Below are 9,573 nucleotides of genomic sequence, written 5' to 3'. Positions count from 1 at the left end.
TGTCTGTTACAGTAATCAAAGGACAAAGAGAAAATTCACTCGTTCTTGACTAAATAACTTTTGTATCTGTATTTGTACCTTATTTATAAAAAAGTGTACTGGTATTTTACATTTGAATTACAGCTTTTTATACCTGAAAATCTTAACACTGTTTATTTCAATCTTTTATTTGTTCAATTGTATCTATATTTGCAATTGATTTTTTTTATTTGTTCTCTTTTAATTACTGAGTGTTTACTTATCTGTATTAATGCTTTAATGTATATTTAGTTAGGCTAGTTGATTTACTATGGTATTTTTAAACCACAGGCAAAATTTTCCAGTGCAATTGCTCTTTAGCCTGTTGATTTTTGTTCTGATATTCAGCTTCAATTAAGTGTTTTGTAATAAGAAATGTTTTTACGCCATTGGAATTGGTAAGCACAAATAAAATTGGCATTGTTAAAATTTAAACGATGGTATAATATACACTGCGGTACATGCTTGGTGTTAAAATGTTAGTGCTTGTAATGATCATAATCAGCCCATAATTCCGAATTAGATCTGTGCATGAGGTTTTAAAGTGTCAGTTCCTTAATATTCTTTCTGTAGTTTGTCATTAAGATAAAGTAAAAAAAAAACTTGCTGCTCTTGGCAGTAGCCTATAACTTAAGTAGTTGAAATAAAAATCAATGTATATTGCATGCACAGATTACAATTCTATTATGACTTTAATTCTATTGTAATATTAACTGATAATGAAAGTAGGGTAATTTTTGTTGTATTTTTTTGTAATTTGCTTGTATTGTGAAAAAAAAAACATTTTAGTCATTGACTCAACTTATTCAGAATACAAAATAAGATTTTTTATACTTCTTACCATTTTAATGCATGTATTTGTAGGGATGTCACGATACTAGAAATCTAGTAGTTAGTACGAACAAAAGTATTCGAGACCACAGAGAAAAAAAATGTGTGTAATACACTGTTCGCTTTGGTTGAGTGGTTATTGACTGAAGACTGTTTCTCAGAGAACTTGCGAGTACATTATAGTTTAAAATCGCTTAAATTTATAAATTGGGATGATGTAAAATGATGTGCCATAAAGTCATGTGGATACTTTGAAGTCAGTTGTGCATTTTGAGAGCATAATATATAAAATATATAATATTTTTCTCAAATGTAATGCTTTTGTTTTAATCAAATTGTGTGGGTTTTTTTTTCCTTTTTCTTTTATGTTGCAGAAGACTGAAACCTGATTTTGAGGTAAGATGTTACTTTTTTGATAAAATATAGTAATAACAATCAATAGTGTATAGTATAAGGAAACATTTGGATAAAGTTGTGAATGTTTTACAATATTATTTGTATGGCTGCAATAATCAACAATGAATGTCATTATTGATTACCAGGGCTGGGTATCAATTCAGATTTTACAATTCGATTCGTAAGCTCTCAATTCGATTCGATTTGGTTTTCGATTTTGATTCTAAATTCGATTTTGATTCCACTCAATGAATAGCCTATATATTTAATACAAATCCTATATTTATAAAAAAAGAAAAAGAAAAGTGAACATAAGTTTACAAGTGTATTAAAAATAAATTTTATTAAGCAACAAACCTCTATATTAAACTCTTTTTATTTTAGGTACACTTGGGTACATTAAAACAGAACACAACTCTATATTTCAATTGCATACAATGAATTGACAGAATTTTGATGCTAGATGAAAAATTGATGCTGAAAATTGGACAAGTCAGAACAGTCGCATGCCTTGATCAAACAGGTTAACAATCCTTATAAAGCCATTAAAAAAACCTTGCATATATTTATCTGTCTAGGTAGGACATATATAGCCTGGCTCCGCCCTCCTGCGTACTTCCGCTCAATTTCATTTTCCTTCAGTACTACGTCTGGGACTGTTGTATATTCTTGGGTTTCCAGAAACAAATTTTTTGTAGGACCAATCAGCGAATAGAGGGAGTGGCTGAGAACGATGGCGTTGATGTGATCTCACACATGACTAGCGTCGGCCAATAGTGAGCCTACGTGTGACGTACAACACAGACGCGCTGCTCTATCAAGACTCGAGGAACAGAGAGAAGGAAATTAATAGTGGAATAAAGTAGTTATTTTTGTTTGTTTTTGCGCACAAAAAGTATTCTCGTCGCTTTATAAACTTTATAAAAGACAGACATCTTATTCTAAACATAATCCTCTGATCATTCGGACGACCACACGTTAGCGATTGGCTGTGGCAGATCCTGAGTGACTCTGGACAGATCCAATAGTTTTGAACTTTAACAGAGAACCCGCCTACAAGGAAGTAAACGTTTCTCAATGGAGAGAGGCCAGACTCAATGTACAAATGAAATGTACGAGAGTCTGGTAGAACCAGGCTAGGACATATAGGCCTACAGAAATTTAATAAAGTTGTCAAACAGTCTGTGATGCATTCATTATAGACTAATCCTTATTAAAGTTACAAAAGTTATTTAGTCAATAGCTGTGAGTGTTTTTATGTTCACTTTTTTCTTTGATTAACTTTAACGACAGAGATAATTACTGGCTACTGTGTACTGTCCCTTTAAGAGACCAACCGCTGCTGACAGAGACGCGGATCTCACACGCGCCTCATTCACGTTCACCATAACTGCTCTTATGTTATTAAGATACTCGACAAAAAGACATTTTGGCATAATTCTGTGTGTTATTGTTCGTTCAAACGCGAAAGTGAACTATTCTGGGCTGTCTTGTGCGCACGCATGATATCAGCGCGAGTCTTTCGGTGTGTCACACAGGACATTCACGTCTCATAATTGCGTAGGCTTGACAGCGCGATTGCGATATGATTAATTATGCATCCTAGTTGAGGTTATTTTATGATTAAGATAAAACAAACAAATCTTACAGCATTAATGGAGTTGTAAAATGGAGTTTGCAAGCCTATGAACAGTGGAGGAAAACTAATACTGGCTTTAGGGTAATAGATAAATAAATATGGAAAAAAATCGATTCGTGGCCTTTGAGAATCGATTTTGAATTGACCACATTTTGAAAAACGATTAATCGAAAAATAATTTTTTTTGCCCAGCCCTATTGATTAGTCATCAGTGCACGTAAAGCTTCATTCAGTTGTCAAATTACAGTTCTGAATAATGCATTTCTGTGGAGAAAATAACAGAGGAAACAGAGTGAGCTTCTGCTGTAAACATGCGTGATCCAAGCTGATCAAAACATGAGGAAAAATTATTTCTAGCTTAACTAATGCATTAACATAATGTTAAAGGATTAGTTCACCTAAAAATGAAAATTTCCTGATAATGTGAAATAGTATATAATTTTTTTTTTTTTTTTTTTTTGTAAATGATTGAACAGTTTGCTAGATAAGACCCTATTCCTAAGCTAGGATCGTGCGGAGCCATTTGTTGACACGTTTATATTCTAGCACAAACAAACTTATATATATATATATTTTATATGCCATGTGCAATGTATATCTATTTCATACCACAATACTGTTATATGGTAATTTTATTTGATGAATACATACTCTAAATCCATTAAATTCAGGAACACTGAATAAACCACTTCATACATCACCCAGTCTTTAAATGAAGTAGGCTATTGTCATGTGATGTTTGGAGGAGAAGCATATATTTTAACGAGAAAATGACATATCTGGCAATCCCGTTGTTTCATTTGTCCTGTCACAGATACTGTCCGGACAGTAAGGTTCAGTTTTTCCATGTTTCAGAAGTGATTCTACGTAGGCTATACTGGGTTAACACAACGCTTTTCCACTCAGGGGGAAAGGATTGTTTTCCCCCACGCCAACCCCACCCAGCTATAACACGACACACCGATCATTTCTATTAGAGACAAAGAGTTAAAATTCAGAGCAAAAAATATAAATTTTGCTGAAATATCTGTTGTTGGACGTTAAATTTAGGTTTAAAAGTCACCATGTAATTACATTCTTTTTATGAGAGTAGCAACTATAAAAGAACAATAGCATGCAATTGAATATAAATGTTAATTAGGAAAACTAATGTTTGTCCTTGCAGAACATTTGTCTTATCTGTTAACAAAAAAAAATTCTTTATTGTTATCTTCATTTTTAATTTAGAGATATAAACTTTTGCTTTATAACTCATATAATGTATATCATAGATATATTCACTATATATGTTTCCGGGCAGGATGTGGTATTGTGTGTTTTGTCAATAAAAGTAAATTGGGGAAATGTATTTAAAATCTAATAAGAGGATAAAGGTCTTAACTGTTATAAAGATGTAAATAAAATGAAAAAACTTGGTTATACTGACATCTAGTGGTAAAACTAAGTAAAACAGGGTCGTGCAAGCTGGTTGCTTTTAGAAGTGTTTCAGATATACGGTTATTTCTGGGGATTCAGAGCATGATGCATTGCTGATTATGGTATTAGTGCACTCACATTATGTTCTTTAAAATACAAAGTTTATTTACAAGCATATTTACTATGTAGATTTATGATATTATCTTTGTTACATATGTGTAAAATTAATTTAGTTCTGTGTTGGTATTATGATAAGCTAATGTGTCATCTAAATAGTTGCCAGTTATTATTCTGTTATGTAGTTTTAAACTCAAAACATTTTATAATCCAATAAAGTTAATGCTTATATATTTTTAAAATCTTTGCATATGAAAACATTGTATCTGATAAATACCAAATTAAACATTGAAATGCAAAATTATCATCATTAATAGAATATCTTGTTTTAATGTGAACAAACACGAATGCATTTTATTTTTAGATGTTTTATTCTTTATTGTACTGTTTGTGAATTGTGATGCAATAATGTGTAATTTTATTTGTTTTTGTGTGTACAGATGCCTCGTACAAAGCAAGCCCGGCGCTCCCAGGCTGCAAAGAAGAGGATGGCAGACCGGATGGCTGCTGATCCTGAAGAGGCTCTGCCACCTCTTAAAAAATTGGCAGAAGTAACAGAACGTTGTGTACATCACAACGGGGCTATAAAACTTGGTCATAACAGTGGTCATAACAGTGGTCTAACAAGTGGTCTAACAAGTGGTCTAACAAGTGGTCTAACAAGTGGTCTAACAACTGGTCTAACAACTGGTCTAACAACTGGTCTAACAACTGGTCTAACAACTGGTCTAACAACTGGTCTAACAACTGGTCTAAACAATGATGCTAAAAACACGGATCATAATAGTACCGTTAACATGACCATGAAAGCTGTTTCTGATTTGTGTCCACAGAAATCGTACATCAGAGGCTCTTTCCATCAGGGTGCAAAGTGTTTTGGCGACAATAGTGGCAGGCAATGTGCAGCAAACAGTTTAACTGCAATCTTGATGTGTAAGGTGAAAAATGTGTTGCGATGGACCTCGAGTGACCTGAATGATGTTCTGATGCGTGGAGATGACCTGTACAGTGCCATGAGAGACACCGGCAAAATCAACGATCCTGTGAATGGCTACATAGAAGTTGCTGAGCTGCCTGACACACACACACTGAATGATTGTTGTTTTTCAATAAACTATTCTTCTGTGTCATATACTGGGTTGTTTGGAATTAATCGATACGATGAAGGTCTACAAGGTGTTGCCATGTCATTTGATGATGCATTACATGAAGCATTCCAGAGGTTTGATGCATGTTTGGTAAATATAAGGCAAACCATATGTGCAGCTGTCAGACAAGGTTCATGGTATGCAGTGATTGATCCGCATGCACGACTCGGTGATGGAACAGTTTCAGCTCGTGGTAAGAGTGTAGTGGTTTTCCATCCTAGCATAACCTCTTTGGGCATTCATTTTAAGAGACTGGGTGCATCTTTGAAAGCATATAATCGTCCATTTGAGCTAACGGGGGTGCAGGCAAATGTGATTGACAAACACAGTCAGCATGATCGATTGGTGTGCCATCCAGTGATGGAGGAAAATACTGAAGCAATAAGAGTGAGTAAAGGTGTAAACTCAGAAATGGCAAGTTGCAGTCACTCTATGACTGATTTCATGAGCATAGATCAAATACTTATGAATGAAACATGTACACAAGAGAACACTGGAATATCGCCTGAATTCCCAAGCAATGAAAATGCAGCTGATGTTGAATTTATTTCCCAAACTGACAGTGTTTCTTTGACTGATTTCACAAGCACAGATCAAATAAAGAAAACGGGACTGTTTTCTTCCTGCCCTAATGAAGATGCCTCTGAAGTTGAATTCATTACTCAAACTGACAGTGTTTCTTTGACTGATTTCACAAGCACAGATCAAATAAAGAAAACAGGACTGTTTTCTTCCTGCCCTAATGAAGATGCTTCTGAAGTTGAATTCATTAATCAAATTGACAGTGTTTCTTTTCAGTTTAATCCATTAAAAGTACAGCAACAAAAAACTATTTGCTTGAAGCTGAACATTGTACACGTTGTAAAAGAACAGAATAATCCAAATGAGATTGTTGAAATGGCTGAACCTTGTGAAACCAAAGATATTGTGGGTGACGGTAACTGCTTTTTCAGAGCGGTAGCTTATGCTGTAAGTGGAAGTGAACGAGAACACAGAAAACTGAGGCGTGCTGTGGTAACACACATAATCAAGAATGAAGGAAGGTACACTCAGTATCTGAGACAAGGACACAGTTCAGTTGTAAACTATATCAACACTTCAAGAATGAAATATGTTGGAACTTGGGCAACAGAGCTGGAAATACAAGCAACCAGTGATTTAATTGGTGTGGACATATTTACATACAGTCAAGACAAGTGGCTTAAATATTCAGCCTTAACTGTCTCAAATAGACATAGCTGTCAATTCAATGGGATTTACTTAAAACATGTAAATAGCTGTCACTATGAAGTTGTTGTATGTGTAAAAATAACAGATGGTAACTGTGCTTCCATTTGTAAATCATCATTTGATGATTCAATGTTGCATGGATCGTTAAATGCTAAATCAGACCCACGTACACTCTATAGAAAGAGAGTGCTATACAGCAGTAATCAGGACTTAAAAGAGGGGAAAAAAATGGAGGCAAAGAAAAGATATCATGACGATGAAATATACAAAGAGAAAAAAATTAAATTTGGCATTGAAAAGTATAAACAAAATGAACAGTATCAAGAAAAACTAAAAAAATATAGCACAGATAAATACACATCAAATGATTTGCATTGTAATGCTGTGAAAAAATATAGCATATGTAAGTATAGCACAGATGAAACACACAAAGAGTCTGTGAAGAAATATAGTATTCATAAATACAAGGAAAATGGAAAGCACAAGTCTAAGGTGATTGATTACAACAAAGAAAAATATAAAAATGATAATAGTTTTGCTAGTAGTATTAAAATTAGAAATGCTGAAACTCGACGAGATGCACAAATCCAAAGGAAAGAGATTGACTGTGTAATTGAGCAATTTAAAGAAAAAATATCTACAGGTCCTGACTATGTTTGTTCAGTTTGTCATCGTTCTTGCTTTAAAATGCAGGTCAAACACTGTACAATAAGTAAATATTCACAAAAATCAGTCCATGCAGGATATATTGCAGAAAAATGTATAACACTGAATTATTTGCATAAGTGTAATGAAGACTGCAGTAAAGTCTGTGTTTATAAAAATACTCCAGCTGAATCTCTGTGGATTTGTCACACATGTGATAGAAAGATTAGTGAAGGTAAAATGCCTGCTGAAAGTGTAGCAAACAATCTCGCTCTGGATCCCATTCCTGTTGAATTGAGCTGTTTAAACTCTCTTGAAGAACATCTAATAGCAATGCATATTCCATTCATGAAGATGCTGGCATTACCACGAGGAGGACAGAATGGGGTTCATGGACCAGTGACTTGTGTTCCATCTAATGTGACAGATGTGGTGAATGTTTTACCAAGATCAGAAAATGATGATTTAATGATACGAGTAAAACTTAAACGGAAATTAACGTACAAAGGACATTATGAATATACATTTGTGCACACTGATCATGTCAAAACTGCTTTGGCATACTTAAAAGAAAATAACAAGTGGTATAGAGATGTAGAGTATAATGAAACTTGGATTAATCCTTTGAGTAAAACAGAGGAACAGGTCAATGATACAAGTGATAACACTGAACTAGATGTCGATGGATGTCAGGACATGTGTGTTGTTAAAGAGCACAATGTTGACAATGAGGATGAAGAGATCACTGATGAAACACTTCATGATCGACAGCAACATGGTTTGTTTATGGATTCATGTTTACAGCCAGTGGACATTGCACAAGAGGTTTTAGATCAGCATTTTGATGGCATTATGTCACTTGCACCAGCAGAAGGCAATAATCCAGTGAGAATGTTAATGGATGAAACCAATGAAGCCAAATGTTTTCCAGTGCTCTTCCCAAAAGGAACAGGCACATTTCATGATCAACGACCTGAAAAATTAACGCTGTCTAGATACTTAAATAATAGAATTCTAAATGCAGATGGTCGTTTTGCTCAAAACCTAGATTACATCTTTTATGGACAATATTTGTCTGAGCTTAATCAAGTTATCTCAAATGTATCTATTGCTTTGCGGAAAGGCCATGACACAAGCAACAAAACAAAAATTACTGCAGAAATGCTGACAAACAAAGAGTCATTGCAAAAGATTTTAAATTTTGATCAGGGTTATAAATTCTTGAAGCCAGTGAGAGGGAGTCCTGTTTTTTGGCAAAGTGTTCAAAAAGATTTGTTTGCAATGGTGAGACAATTAGGTATCCCAACCTGGTTTTGCTCATTTTCATCAGCAGACTTGCGATGGCCAGAGTTAATTCAAGTCAAGTCAAGTCATCTTCATTTATATAGCGCTTTTAACAATGTAGATTGTCTCAAAGCAGCTTTACAGAGATAAGCGTATAATTTAAGGTAACAGAGATTGTTTCGGCTTTACAGCAGAGTTAAGTTATTTCCATCTAAAGTTAGTTTTAATTGATTTGGTTCCGTCGCAATGATCATTTGTTATTAAATTAGGGGCCGCTAAGACGACACCATTCTCTCTACACAGACTTTAAACGCGAACCTGTGAGAAACGCTGATGGCGGTCACATGCGCATTTAGAATGGGTTCTATAGTTATGTGCGTTAGAATATACGCAGGTTTGGAATTCCCTACAAGCCAAGCCTAAACAAAATACTTGTCTTTCCTTATAAATTTTGATAAGGAATTTTATTTTATTTGTTGCTTTGGGGTAGGACCGCAAGACGAATTTTCCCGACAACGCCTTATCTGTAGAGTGGTAGTGGGATCCTCCATAGGGAGAGACTAGTTGGCACTTCAGCACTGCGTTGTCATCGGTCCAGGTGAAGGTCCTTCGTCAGATCTGGATACGGCCCGGATCCGGCAGGCTGCAGGAAAAACCTTGGGATAAACACAGACACTAAAATTAGCGTAGATGCCATTCTTCTCATGATGTAACGAGTACATCAGGATTTTTGGGAAGTGTTCCCGGTTCCGGCTGACCTAATCTATGCAGCATAACATTAAATTATAGAAGTCTATAATGTATTATGTGAAAGCTAGGTCAAAGAGATGTGTCTTTAATCTGGCTTTG

General features: G+C 34.8%; 1 long non-coding RNA gene across 1 annotated transcript; it reads left to right on the top strand.

The window, feature by feature from the left end:
* The first annotated feature begins 1,124 nt into the window (after positions 1–1,124).
* Positions 1,125–5,547, top strand: LOC311290669. The gene is made up of 2 exons (XR_014627436.1): positions 1,125–1,245; positions 4,858–5,547. It is a non-coding gene; the product is annotated as an uncharacterized lncRNA (long non-coding RNA).
* The last annotated feature ends 4,026 nt before the right edge of the window (positions 5,548–9,573 follow it).

Source organism: Rutilus rutilus (assembly GCF_951802725.1).
Source record: "Rutilus rutilus genome assembly, chromosome: 5".
NCBI lineage: Eukaryota > Metazoa > Chordata > Actinopteri > Cypriniformes > Leuciscidae > Rutilus > Rutilus rutilus.
The sequence above is the reverse complement of the archived record's forward strand: the minus strand, read 5'-3'. Positions and strand labels throughout refer to the sequence as shown.